The following is a 13,424-nucleotide window of genomic DNA, read 5'->3' as shown; positions in this document are numbered from 1 at the left end:
TTACAGTGCATGAAAATGCACTGTACTGTTCTTCCTAGGCTTCTTATTACAGTGCATGAAAATGCACTGTACTGTTCTTCCTAGGCTTCTTATTACAGTGCATGAAAATGCACTGTACTGTTCTTCCTAGGCTTCTTCTTATTACAGTGCATGAAAATGCACTGTACTGTTATTCCAAGGCATTTTATTATTATTATTATTACAGTGCATGAAAATGCACTGTACTGTTATTCCAAGGCATTTTATTATTATTACAGTGCATGAAAATGCACTGTACTGTTCTTCCTAGGCATTTTATTACAGTGCATGAAAATGCACTGTACTGTTCTTCCTAGGCTTCTTATTACAGTGCATGAAAATGCACTGTACTGTTATTCCAAGGCATTTTATTATTATTACAGTGCATGAAAATGCACTGTACTGTTCTTCCTAGGCTTCTTCTTATTACAGTGCATGAAAATGCACTGTACTGTTATTCCAAGGCATTTTATTACAGTGCATGAAAATGCACTGTACTGTTATTCCAAGGCATTTTATTATTATTACAGTGCATGAAAATGCACTGTACTGTTATTCCAAGGCATTTTATTATTATTACAGTGCATGAAAATGCACTGTACTGTTATTCCAAGGCATTTTATTATAGTGCATGAAAATGCACTATACTGTTCTTCCAAAATTTCTTATTACAGTGCATGAAAATGCACTGTACTGTTCTTCCTAGGCTTCTTATTACAGTGCATGAAAATGCACTGTACTGTTATTCCAAGGCATTTTATTATTATTACAGTGCATGAAAATGCACTGTACTGTTATTCCAAGGCATTTTATTATTATTACAGTGCATGAAAATGCACTGTACTGTTATTCCAAGGCATTTTATTATTACAGTGCATGAAAATGCACTGTACTGTTATTCCAAGGCATTTTATTATTATTATTATTATTCTTCTTCTAACGCACTTAATGCAGCTTCAACCGTTTAACGTAGAAACTTCATTCAAACTATGTTACGTAGGTCTTACTTAGGACATGTGAGCTTTGTATTTTTCAACTTTGTAACTTTTATACTTTTTAAACTATTAATTAAAAACTAATCAAAATTTCCCCATTGACTTAACATTATGATTATGACATCACAATACGGCCGTTAAGCAATTAGAATCCTATGGCAGGTGTTCGGGCCACCTGTTTCAACTGCCAGTCTCAGGCTTTAAGCATACAAACTGGCCCTATTAAGACTACACATCCTGTTCAACTGCTTCCTCTGCCAAAAACTGTTTCAAAATAAAAGTCCTCACTACAATATTTCACTGTTAAACAATTTAACCCTTTAAACTACTGAACTTTTTAACTGTTCAGCCATTGTAACTGTTACTTGTCATCAACTATGACTCCTACCCACTGTAGCTAGTTAGCATGGTTAGCATAGTTAGCATGCTAGCATGTTAGCATGCTAGTTAGCATTTTTTACAAAACTGCTAAAAATGATTAGCTAAGTTAGCTAAGTCACATGGTTAGCATAGTTAGCATGCTAGCATGTTAGCATGCTAGTTAGCATTTTTTGCAAAACTGCTAAAAATGATTAGCTAAGTTAGCTAAGTCACATGGTTAGCATAGTTAGCATAGTTAGCATGCTAGCATGTTAGCATGCTAGTTAGCATTTTTTACAAAACTGCTAAAAATGATTAGCTAAGTTAGCTAAGTCACATGGTTAGCATAGTTAGCATGCTAACATGTTAGCATGCTAGTTAGCATTTTTTACAAAACTGCTAAAAATGATTAGCTAAGTTAGCTAAGTCACATGGTTAGCATAGTTAGCATGCTAGCATGTTAGCATGCTAGTTAGCATTTTTTACAAAACTGCTAAAAATGATTAGCTAAGTTAGCTAAGTCACATGGTTAGCATAGTTAGCATGCTAGCATGTTAGCATGCTAGTTAGCATTTTTTACAAAACTGCTAAAAATGATTAGCTAAGTCACATGGTTAGCATAGTTAGCATGCTAATATGTTAGCATGCTAGTTAGCATTTTTTACAAAACTGCTAAAAATGATTAGCTAAGTTAGCGGTCACATGGTTAGCATAGTTAACATGCTAGCATGTTAGCATGCTAATTAAAATTTTTTGCAAAACTGCTAAAAATGATTAGCTAAGTTAGCTAAGTCACATGGTTAGCATAGTTAGCATGCTAACATGTTAGCATGCTAGTTAGCATAGTAAGTAAAACTGCTAAAAATGATTAGCTAGGTTAGCTAAGTCACATGGTTAACATAGTTAGCATGTTAGCATTGCTAACATGCTAGTTAGCATAACTACTAAAAATGAAAACATTAGCTAAGTTAACTAAGTTAAGTATTATCCACCTATTTAACTGTTCAATCATTCCAACTATATTAAACCTTATTTACCAAGCAAATCATTTAACCATATAAACTATCCACCTATTTAACTGTTCAGTCACTCCAACTATATTAAACCTCATCTACCTAGCAACCAATATAGTTTGTTTTTACTCTGTATGATATTTTACATCATATTTTTTGCATTTTCATGCACTGTATTTCCTTCAGGAAATGCTTTTCTAGTTATTATTATTATTCTTCTTCTAACGCACTTAATGCAGCTTCAACCGTTTAACGTAGAAACTTCATTCAAACTATGTTACGTAGGTCTTACTTAGGACATGTGAGCTTTGTATTTTTCAACTTTGTAACTTTTATACTTTTTAAACTATTAATTAAAAACTAATCAAAATTTCCCCATTGACTTAACATTATGATTATGACATCACAATACGGCCGTTAAGCAATTAGAATCCTATGGCAGGTGTTCGGGCCACCTGTTTCAACTGCCAGTCTCAGGCTTTAAGCATACAAACTGGCCCTATTAAGACTACACATCCTGTTCAACTGCTTCCTCTGCCAAAAACTGTTTCAAAATAAAAGTCCTCACTACAATATTTCACTGTTAAACAATTTAACCCTTTAAACTACTGAACTTTTTAACTGTTCAGCCATTGTAACTGTTACTTGTCATCAACTATGACTCCTACCCACTGTAGCTAGTTAGCATGGTTAACATAGTTAGCATGTTAGCATGCTAGCATGTTAGCATGCTAGTTAGCATTTTTTTCAAAACTGCTAAAAATGATTAGCTAAGTTAGCTAAGTCACATGGTTAGCATAGTTAGCATGCTAGCATGTTAGCATGCTAGTTAGCATTTTTTACAAAATTGCTAAAAATGATTAGCTAAGTTAGCTAAGTCACATGGTTAGCATAGTTAGCATGCTAGCATGTTAGCATGCTAGTTAGCATTTTTTACAAAACTGCTAAAAATGATTAGCTAAGTTAGCTAAGTCACATGGTTAGCATAGTTAGCATGCTAGCATGTTAGCATGCTAGTTAGCATTTTTTGCAAAACTGCTAAAAATGATTAGATAAGTTAGCTAAGTCACATGGTTAGCATAGTTAACATGCTAGCATGTTAGCATGCTAGTTAGCATTTTTTGCAAAACTGTTAAAAATGATTAGCTAAGTTAGCTAAGTCACATAGTTAGCATAGTTAGCATGCTAGCATGTTAGCATGCTAGTTAGCATTTTTTGCAAAACTACTAAAAATGATTAGCTAAGTTAGCTAAGTCACATGGTTAGCATAGTTAGCATGTTAGCATGCTAGTTAGCATTTTTTGTAAAACTCCTAAAAATGATTAGCTAAGTTAGCTAAGTCACATAGTTAGCATGCTAGCATGTTAACATGCTAGTTAGCATTTTTTGCAAAACTACTAAAAATGATTAGCTAGGTAAGCTAAGTCTCATGGTTAACATTGTTAGCATTTTAACATTATTAGCATGCTATTTTTGCATTTTCATGCACTGTATTTCCTTCAGGAAATGCTTTTCTAGTTATTATTATTCTTCTTCTAACGCACTTAATGCAGCTTCAACCGTTTAACGTAGAAACTTCATTCAAACTATGTTACGTAGGTCTTACTTAGGACATGTGAGCTTTGTATTTTTCAACTTTGTAACTTTTATACTTTTTAAACTATTAATTAAAAACTAATCAAAATTTCCCCATTGACTTAACATTATGATTATGACATCACAATACGGCCGTTAAGCAATTAGAATCCTATGGCAGGTGTTCGGGCCACCTGTTTCAACTGCCAGTCTCAGGCTTTAAGCATACAAACTGGCCCTATTAAGACTACACATCCTGTTCAACTGCTTCCTCTGCCAAAAACTGTTTCAAAATAAAAGTCCTCACTACAATATTTCACTGTTAAACAATTTAACCCTTTAAACTACTGAACTTTTTAACTGTTCAGCCATTGTAACTGTTACTTGTCATCAACTATGACTCCTACCCACTGTAGCTAGTTAGCATGGTTAGCATAGTTAGCATGTTAGCATGCTAACATGTTAGCATGCTAGTTAGCATTTTTTGTAAAACTGCTAAAAATGATTAGCTAAGTTAGCTAAGTCACATGGTTAGCATAGTTAGCATGCTAGCATGTTAGCATGCTAGTTAGCATTTTTTACAAAACTGCTAAAAATGATTAGCTAAGTTAGCTAAGTCACATGGTTAGCATAGTTAGCATGCTAGCATGTTAGCATGCTAGTTAGCATTTTTTACAAAACTGCTAAAAATGATTGGCTAAGTTAGCTAAGTCACATGGTTAGTATAGTTAGCATGCTAACATGTTAGCATGCTAGTTAGCATTTTTTGCAAAACTGCTAAAAATGATTAGCTAAGTTAGCTAAGTCAAATGGTTAGCATAGTTAGCATGCTAGCATGTTAGCATGCTAGTTAGCATTTTTTGTAAAACTGCAAAAAATGATTAGCTAAGTTAGCTAAGTCACATGGTTAGCATAGTTAGCATGCTAGCATGTTAGCATGCTAGTTAGCATTTTTTGCAAAACTGCTAAAAATGATTAGCTAAGTTAGCTAAGTCACATGGTTAGCATAGTTAGCATGCTAGCATGTTAGCATGCTAGTTAGCATTTTTGCAAAACTGCTAAAAATGATTAGCTGAGTTAGCTAAGTCACATGGTTAGCATAGTTAGCATGCTAGCATGTTAGCATAACTACTAAAAATGATTAGTGAAGTTAGCTAAGTCATATGGTTAGCATAGTTAACATTTGAACATTGTTAACATGCTAGTTAGCATAGTAAGTTCTTATTATTCCTCTTCTTCTAACGCAGTTAATGCAGCTTCAACCGTTCAACGTAGACACTTCATTCAAACATTGACGCGTAGGTCTTAATTAGGACATGTGGGCTTTGTATTTTTCAACTTTGTAACTTTTATACTTTTTAAACTATTAATTAAAAACTATCAAAATTTTCCCATTGACTTAACATTGCCCTTTATGACATCACAGCAATTAGAATCTTATGGCAGGTGTTCAGGCCAGCTGGCCCAACTGCCATTCTCAGGCTTTAAGCATACAAACTGGCCCTATTAAGACTACACATCCTGTTCAACTGCTTCCTCTGCCAAAAACTGTTTCAAAATAAAAGTCCTCACTACAATATTTCACTGTTAAACAATATAACCCTTTAAACTCCTGAACTTTTTAACTGTTCAGCCATTGTAACTGTTACTTGTCATCAACTATGACTCCTACCCACTGTAGCTAGTTAGCTAAGTTAGCTAAGTAACTTGGTTAGCATAGTTAGCATGCTAGCATGTTAGCATGCTAGTTAGCATTTTTAGCAAAACTGCTAAAAATGATTAGCTAAGTTAGCTAAGTCACATGGTTAGCATAATTAGCATGCTAGCATGTTAGCATGCTAGTTAGCATTTTTAGCAAAACTGCTAAAAATGATTAGCTAAGTTAGCTAAGTCACATGGTTAGCATAGTTAGCATGCTAACATGTTAGCATGCTAGTTAGCATTTTTAGCAAAACTGCTAAAAATGATTAGCTATGTTAGCTAAGTAATATGGTTAGCATAGTTAGCATGCTAACATGCTAGTTAGCATTTTTTACAAAACTGCTAAAAATGATTAGCTCAGTTAGCTAAGTCACATGGTTAGCATAGTTAGCATGCTAGCATGTTAGCATGCTAGTTAGCATTTTTTACAAAACTGCTAAAAATGATTAGCTAAGTTAGCTAAGTCACATGGTTAGCATAGTTAGCATGCTAGCATGTTAGCATGCTAGTTAGCGTTTTTAGCAAAACTGCTAAAAATGATTAGCTAAGTTAGCTAAGTAACATGGTTAACATAGTTAGCATGTTAGCATTGCTAACATGCTAGTTAGCATAACTACTAAAAATGAAAACATTAGCTAAGTTAACTAAGTTAAGTATTATCCACCTATTTAACCGTTCAATCATTCAAACTATATTAAACCTTATCTACCAAGCAAATCATTTAACTGTATAAACTATCCACCTATTTAACTGTTCAGTCATTCCAACTATATTAAACCTCATCTACCTAGCAACCAATATAGTTTATATAGTATATATTTTTTGCATTTTCATGCACTGTATTTCCTTCAGGAAATGCTTTTCTAGTTCTTATTTTTCTTCTTCTAACGCGTTTAATGCAGCTTCAACCGTTAAACGTAGAAACTTCATTCAAACTTTGTTACGTAGGTCTTAGTTAGGACAATTGGGCTATGTATTTTTCAACTTTGTAACTTTTATACTTTTTAAACTATTAATTAAAAACTATCAAAATTTCCCCATTGACTTAACATTATGATTATGACATCACAATAGAGCCGTTAAGCAATTAGAATCCTATGGCAGGTGTTCGGGCCACCTGTTTCAACTGCCAGTCTCAGGCTTTAAGCATACAAACTGGCCCTATTAAGACTACACATCCTGTCCAACTGCTTCCTCTGCCAAAAACTGTTTCAAAATAAAAGTCCTCACTACAATATTTCACTGTTAAACAATTTAACCCTTTAAACTACTGAACTTTTTAACTGTTCAGCCATTGTAACTGTTACTTGTCATCAACTATGACTCCTACCCACTGTAGCTAGTTAGCATGGTTAGCATAGTTAGCATGCTAGCATGTTAGCATGCTAGCATGTTAGCATGCTAGTTAGCATTTTTTACAAAACTGCTAAAAATGATTAGCTAAGTTAGCTAAGTCACATGGTTAGCATAGTTAGCATGTTAGCATGCTAATTAGCATTTTTTATAAAACTGCTAAAAAATGATTAGCTAAGTTAGCTAAGTCACATGGTTAGCATAGTTAGCATGCTAGCATGTTAGCATGCTAGTTAGCATTTTTTGTAAAACTGCTAAAAATGATTAGCTAAGTTAGCTAAGTCACATGGTTAGCATAGTTAGCATGCTAGCATGTTAGCATGCTAGTTAGCATTTTTTACAAAACTGCTAAAAATGATTAGCTAAGTTAGCTAAGTCACATGGTTAGCATAGTTAGCATGTTAGCATGCTAGTTAGCATTTTTTACAAAACTGCTAAAAATGATTAGCTAAGTTAGCTAAGTCACATGGTTAGCATAGTTAGCATGCTAGCATGTTAGCATGCTAGTTAGCATTTTTAGTAAAACTGCTAAAAATGATTAGCTAAGTTAGCTAAGTCATGTGGTTAGCATAGTTAGCATGCTAACATGTTAGCATGCTAGTTAGCATTTTTTACAAAACTGCTAAAAATGATCAGCTAAGTTAGCTAAGTCACATGGTTAGCATAGTTAGCATGCTAACATGTTAGCATAACTACTAAAAATGATTAGCGAAGTTAGCTAAGTCATATGGTTAGCATAGTTAACATTTTAACATTGTTAGCATGTTAGTTAGCATAGTAACTTGGTTAACATTATTATCTTTGTTAACATAGATAGCATAACTACTAGCAAAAATTGGAGCCATTCCAACTGTTAGTTATCGTCAACTATCTGCCTAAATAATTTAACCATTTCAATTATCAACCTATTTAACTGTTCAGTCATTCCAACTATAGTAAACCTTATCTACCAAGCAAATAATTTAACCATATGAACTCATCATATTTTTGCATTTTCATGCACTGTATTTCCTTCAGGAAATGCTTTTCTAGTTATTATTATTCTTCTTCTAACGCACTTAATGCAGCTTCAACCGTTTAACGTAGAAACTTCATTCAAACTATGTTACGTAGGTCTTACTTAGGACATGTGAGCTTTGTATTTTTCAACTTTGTAACTTTTATACTTTTTAAACTATTAATTAAAAACTAATCAAAATTTCCCCATTGACTTAACATTATGATTATGACATCACAATACGGCCGTTAAGCAATTAGAATCCTATGGCAGGTGTTCGGGCCACCTGTTTCAACTGCCAGTCTCAGGCTTTAAGCATACAAACTGGCCCTATTAAGACTACACATCCTGTTCAACTGCTTCCTCTGCCAAAAACTGTTTCAAAATAAAAGTCCTCACTACAATATTTCACTGTTAAACAATTTAACCCTTTAAACTACTGAACTTTTTAACTGTTCAGCCATTGTAACTGTTACTTGTCATCAACTATGACTCCTACCCACTGTAGCTAGTTAGCATGGTTAGCATAGTTAGCATGTTAGCATGTTAACATGCTAGTTAGCATTTTTTGCAAAACTGCTAAAAATGATTAGCTAAGTTAGCTAAGTCACATGGTTAGCATAGTTAGCATGCTAGCATGTTAGCATGCTAGTTAGCATTTTTTACAAAATTGCTAAAAATGATTAGCTAAGTTAGCTAAGTCACATGGTTAGCATAGTTAGCATGCTAGCATGTTAGCATGCTAGTTAGCATTTTTTACAAAATTGCTAAAAATGATTAGCTAAGTTAGCTAAGTCACATGGTTAGCATAGTTAGCATGCTAGCATGTTAGCATGCTAGTTAGCATTTTTTACAAAACTGCTAAAAATGATTAGCTAAGTTAGCTAAGTCACATGGTTAGCATAGTTAGCATGCTAGCATGTTAGCATGCTAGTTAGCATTTTTTGCAAAACTGCTAAAAATGATTAGATAAGTTAGCTAAGTCACATGGTTAGCATAGTTAACATGCTAGCATGTTAGCATGCTAGTTAGCATTTTTTGCAAAACTGTTAAAAATGATTAGCTAAGTTAGCTAAGTCACATGGTTAGCATAGTTAGCATGCTAGCATGTTAACATGCTAGTTAGCATTTTTTGCAAAACTACTAAAAATGATTAGCTAAGTTAGCTAAGTCACATGGTTAGCATAGTTAGCATGCTAGCATGTTAGCATGCTAGTTAGCATTTTTTGCAAAACTCCTAAAAATGATTAGCTAAGTTAGCTAAGTCACATAGTTAGCATGCTAGCATGTTAGCATGCTAGTTAGCATTTTTTGCAAAACTACTAAAAATGATTAGCTAGGTAAGCTAAGTCTCATGGTTAACATTGTTAGCATTTTAACATTATTAGCATGCTATTTTTGCATTTTCATGCACTGTATTTCCTTCAGGAAATGCTTTTCTAGTTACAGTGCATGAAAATGCACTGTACTGTTATTCCAAGGCATTTTATTATTATTCTTCTTCTAACGCACTTAATGCAGCTTCAACCGTTTAACGTAGAAACTTCATTCAAACATTGACGCGTAGGTCTTAATTAGGACATGTGGGCTTTGTATTTTTCAACTTTGTAACTTTTATACTTTTTAAACTATTAATTAAAAACTATCAACATTTTCCCATTGACTTAACATTGCCCTTTATGACATCACAGCAATTAGAATCTTATGGCAGGTGTTCAGGCCAGCTGGCCCAACTGCCATTCTCAGGCTTTAAGCATACAAACTGGCCCTATTAAGACTACACATCCTGTTCAACTGCTTCCTCTGCCAGAAACTGTTTCAAAATAAAAGTCCTCACTACAATATTTCACTGTTAAACAATTTAACCCTTTAAAGATGAACTGAACTGGAATTTGAAGTAAAGGTGATATAACAGATGTATTTTATTTCTTCTCATTGGTACAATGATTAAAATGGCTGAATTTATTAAAAGGGATAAAATTGTACGTTGAAAGTGGTGTTGTTGTTACACGGGCGCCGCCATGTTGGATTTCAACAATCGGCTACGTCACTGGCATGGTAAGCTACTCTGCACTAGCACTAGCAGCCATAGCAGATAATGAGTCTGAGGCTAGCTGACATGGCTGAGGAAACTAACATTAGGCCTAGCTGAGTTACATATTGGCCATAAGCCATTTATCATAGGCTAGCCTACATCACAAAATCTCATACAAAATGAAACCAAACTAGTGAAACAAAGGCGAACACTTTAACAGGGGAAATTAATTTGGCATGAATCATACTGAACGCTATTTTGTCAATGAGCAGAAACACACACGACATTCAAACTATTGATAAGATGTGCACTATGGAAACTGGTCTGTAACTTTGGACGAATAAATGCCATTGACTTGCCATATCCTGACTTAAAAAACCCTTTTCTTGCTTACTTTATCGCAAACTCGGTGGAACAGCTTGTAGTCTTTTTCAATTCATAGAAAGGCGAGCCCACAGTCTATGTGCCATGGAGCCTAAGTTTCAACTTCGGCTTCGTTCATTCAATGCAGTCACTGGTCGCAATTACAAAGTCTGGGAAGGTTCGTTCAATCGTTTAAAGTTTTAAGTGCAGTAGCCTATCTGTCTCCTTTGGAATAATATCTCAAAGTAGCCTCAGGTGAGGTCCAGTGTTAGATAGGCTACCATACGATCCAACCTAGGAAAGGGCTAGCAGCTAACACCTTGGAAACACTCTTATGTCAAACTCCACAAGCTAGCACTCCGACCATAGAGAGTAAACCATGACTCCGACGATATCACAGATCGATAATAATGCTTTTACTAGCTGGTAACTAAACCACAGCGGGTCTGTAAACAGAATCCAATGTCCCTTTCTACTCACCCTGAAGCCAGTTGTTCACCGTCTCAGGACAGATTGTTGATGCGAGGGAGTTTAACTCGCAGTACTGCTATCCAAGAGACTCGTGCAATATCAACATCCACAAGGTAAAAATCTGCAAACTCTCCACTAACGTTAGCCTAAAATAAACGGCAAACTCGTGTATCCTCCGTGTATCTGGGGTCAACTTGGGGTAACGAAGTTTTTAACAGTTTCAAGGGAGGGAGAGAGAGAGCCCGTGTGAGTTGCTGTTACTAGTGCCAGTAGTCCATACTGCGTTAGCCTACATTGACGTGACAATGCGTGTTATATAGCTTATTTGTATATGCACGTAGCCTTCGCATAGGCCTAATGTAGTGGTGGTGAGTGAGTATGCAGTTGTGTGGAGGATGTACAGTAGGCAATGTATGTGTGTGAGGGATGGAGGGAGACAGAGAGACAGCGTGCGTGTTGCTGTCTCAAGCGCCCCTCGTCCAGTTTTCTACATGACCTAGGCTAGGTCTACAGTAGCCTATGTTGTGCCGCACAAAATGTATCTATGTTGTACATTGCACAAAATGTATACCCCCCGAAATAAACACATACATAAATAAACACATTTTTCCCGTCACTTTGGCTTCCTTGAACATTTTCCCTACGTTTCGCCACTGCTTTGCAACAGATAGATTCCAGTGTCCATGCTCCGGCAGCGCCCACAGTCATTTTCACCCAAATGATCCTACTGAAGGTTGAGCTGGAGCCTGAAACCCATCTAGTGGTAGTCAAGACACTACAGGCCTGTCCCTCACAGGCTCAAATTTGTAACCCATGCCATTAAAATTACAAATTTTCGTGTATACATAATATGCTGCAGCTGTTGCCTATAGAACTTCTCAGGTCCTACCATGCCAGTGACGTCATTGAACCTGGCAGCGTTCTAATACTAACAAACGCAATTTTGGTGTTGCTTAAAAAAGGCTACGTATTGATTTTTTTAAATTATTTTTTTAGTGTCATTTATTTTTAATTGTCATAATCAACACATTATCAATGTTGATTCTTTCAGTTCAGTTCATCTTTAAACTACTGAACTTTTTAACTGTTCAGCCATTGTAACTGTTACTTGTCATCAACTATGACTCCTACCCACTGTAGCTAGTTAGCTAAGTTAGCTAAGTAACTTGGTTAGCATAGTTAGCATGCTAGCATGTTAGCATGCTAGTTAGCATTTTTAACAAAACTGCTAAAAACGATTAGCTAAGTTAGCTAAGTCACATGGTTAGCATAGTTAGCATGCTAGCATGTTAGCATGCTAGTTAGCATTTTTAGCAAAACTGCTAAAAATGATTAGCTATGTTAGCTAAGTAATATGGTTAGCATAGTTAGCATGCTAGCATGTTAGCATGCTAGTTAGCATTTTTTACAAAACTGCTAAAAATGATTAGCTCAGTTAGCTAAGTCACATGGTTAGCATAGTTAGCATGCTAGCATGTTAGCATGCTAGTTAGCATTTTTTACAAAACTGCTAAAAATGATTAGCTAAGTTAGCTAAGTAACATGGTTAACATAGTTAGCATGTTAGCATTGCTAACATGCTAGTTAGCATAACTACTAAAAATGAAAACATTAGCTAAGTTAACTAAGTTAAGTATTATCCACCTATTTAACCGTTCAATCATTCCAACTATATTAAACCTTATCTACCAAGCAAATCATTTAACTGTATAAACTATCCACCTATTTAACTGTTCAGTCATTCCAACTATATTAAACCTCATCTACCTAGCAACCAATATAGTTTATATAGTATATATTTTTTGCATTTTCATGCACTGTATTTCCTTCAGGAAATGCTTTTCTAGTTATTATTATTCTTCTTCTAACGCACTTAATGCAGCTTCAACCGTTTAACGTAGAAACTTCATTCAAACTATGTTACGTAGGTCTTACTTAGGACATGTGAGCTTTGTATTTTTCAACTTTGTAACTTTTATACTTTTTAAACTATTAATTAAAAACGAATCAAAATTTCCCCATTGACTTAACATTATGATTATGACATCACAATACGGCCGTTAAGCAATTAGAATCCTACGGCAGGTGTTCGGGCCACCTGTTTCAACTGCCAGTCTCAGGCTTTAAGCATACAAACTGGCCCTATTAAGACTACACATCCTGTCCAACTGCTTCCTCTGCCAAAAACCGTTTCAAAATAAAAGTCCTCACTACAATATTTCACTGTTAAACAATTTAACCCTTTAAACTACTGAACTTTTTAACTGTTCAGCCATTGTAACTGTTACTTGTCATCAACTATGACTCCTACCCACTGTAGCTAGTTAGCATGGTTAGCATAGTTAGCATGCTAGCATGTTAGCATGCTAACATGTTAGCATGCTAGTTAGCATTTTTTACAAAACTGCTAAAAATGATTAGCTAAGTTAGCTAAGTCACATGGTTAGCATAGTTAGCATGCTAACATGTTAGCATGCTAGTTAGCATTTTTTACAAAACTGCTAAAAATGATTAGCTAAGTTAGCTAAGTCATATGGTTAGCA

The sequence above is a fragment of the Alosa pseudoharengus genome, unplaced genomic scaffold (assembly GCF_046254945.1).
Source record: "Alosa pseudoharengus isolate Yale_2024_CS ecotype anadromous, Long Island Sound unplaced genomic scaffold, YU_APseudo_1.1 YU_APseudo_1.1_scf_3, whole genome shotgun sequence".
Taxonomy (NCBI): Eukaryota; Metazoa; Chordata; class Actinopteri; order Clupeiformes; family Clupeidae; genus Alosa; species Alosa pseudoharengus.
The sequence above is the reverse complement of the archived record's forward strand: the minus strand, read 5'-3'. Positions refer to the sequence as shown.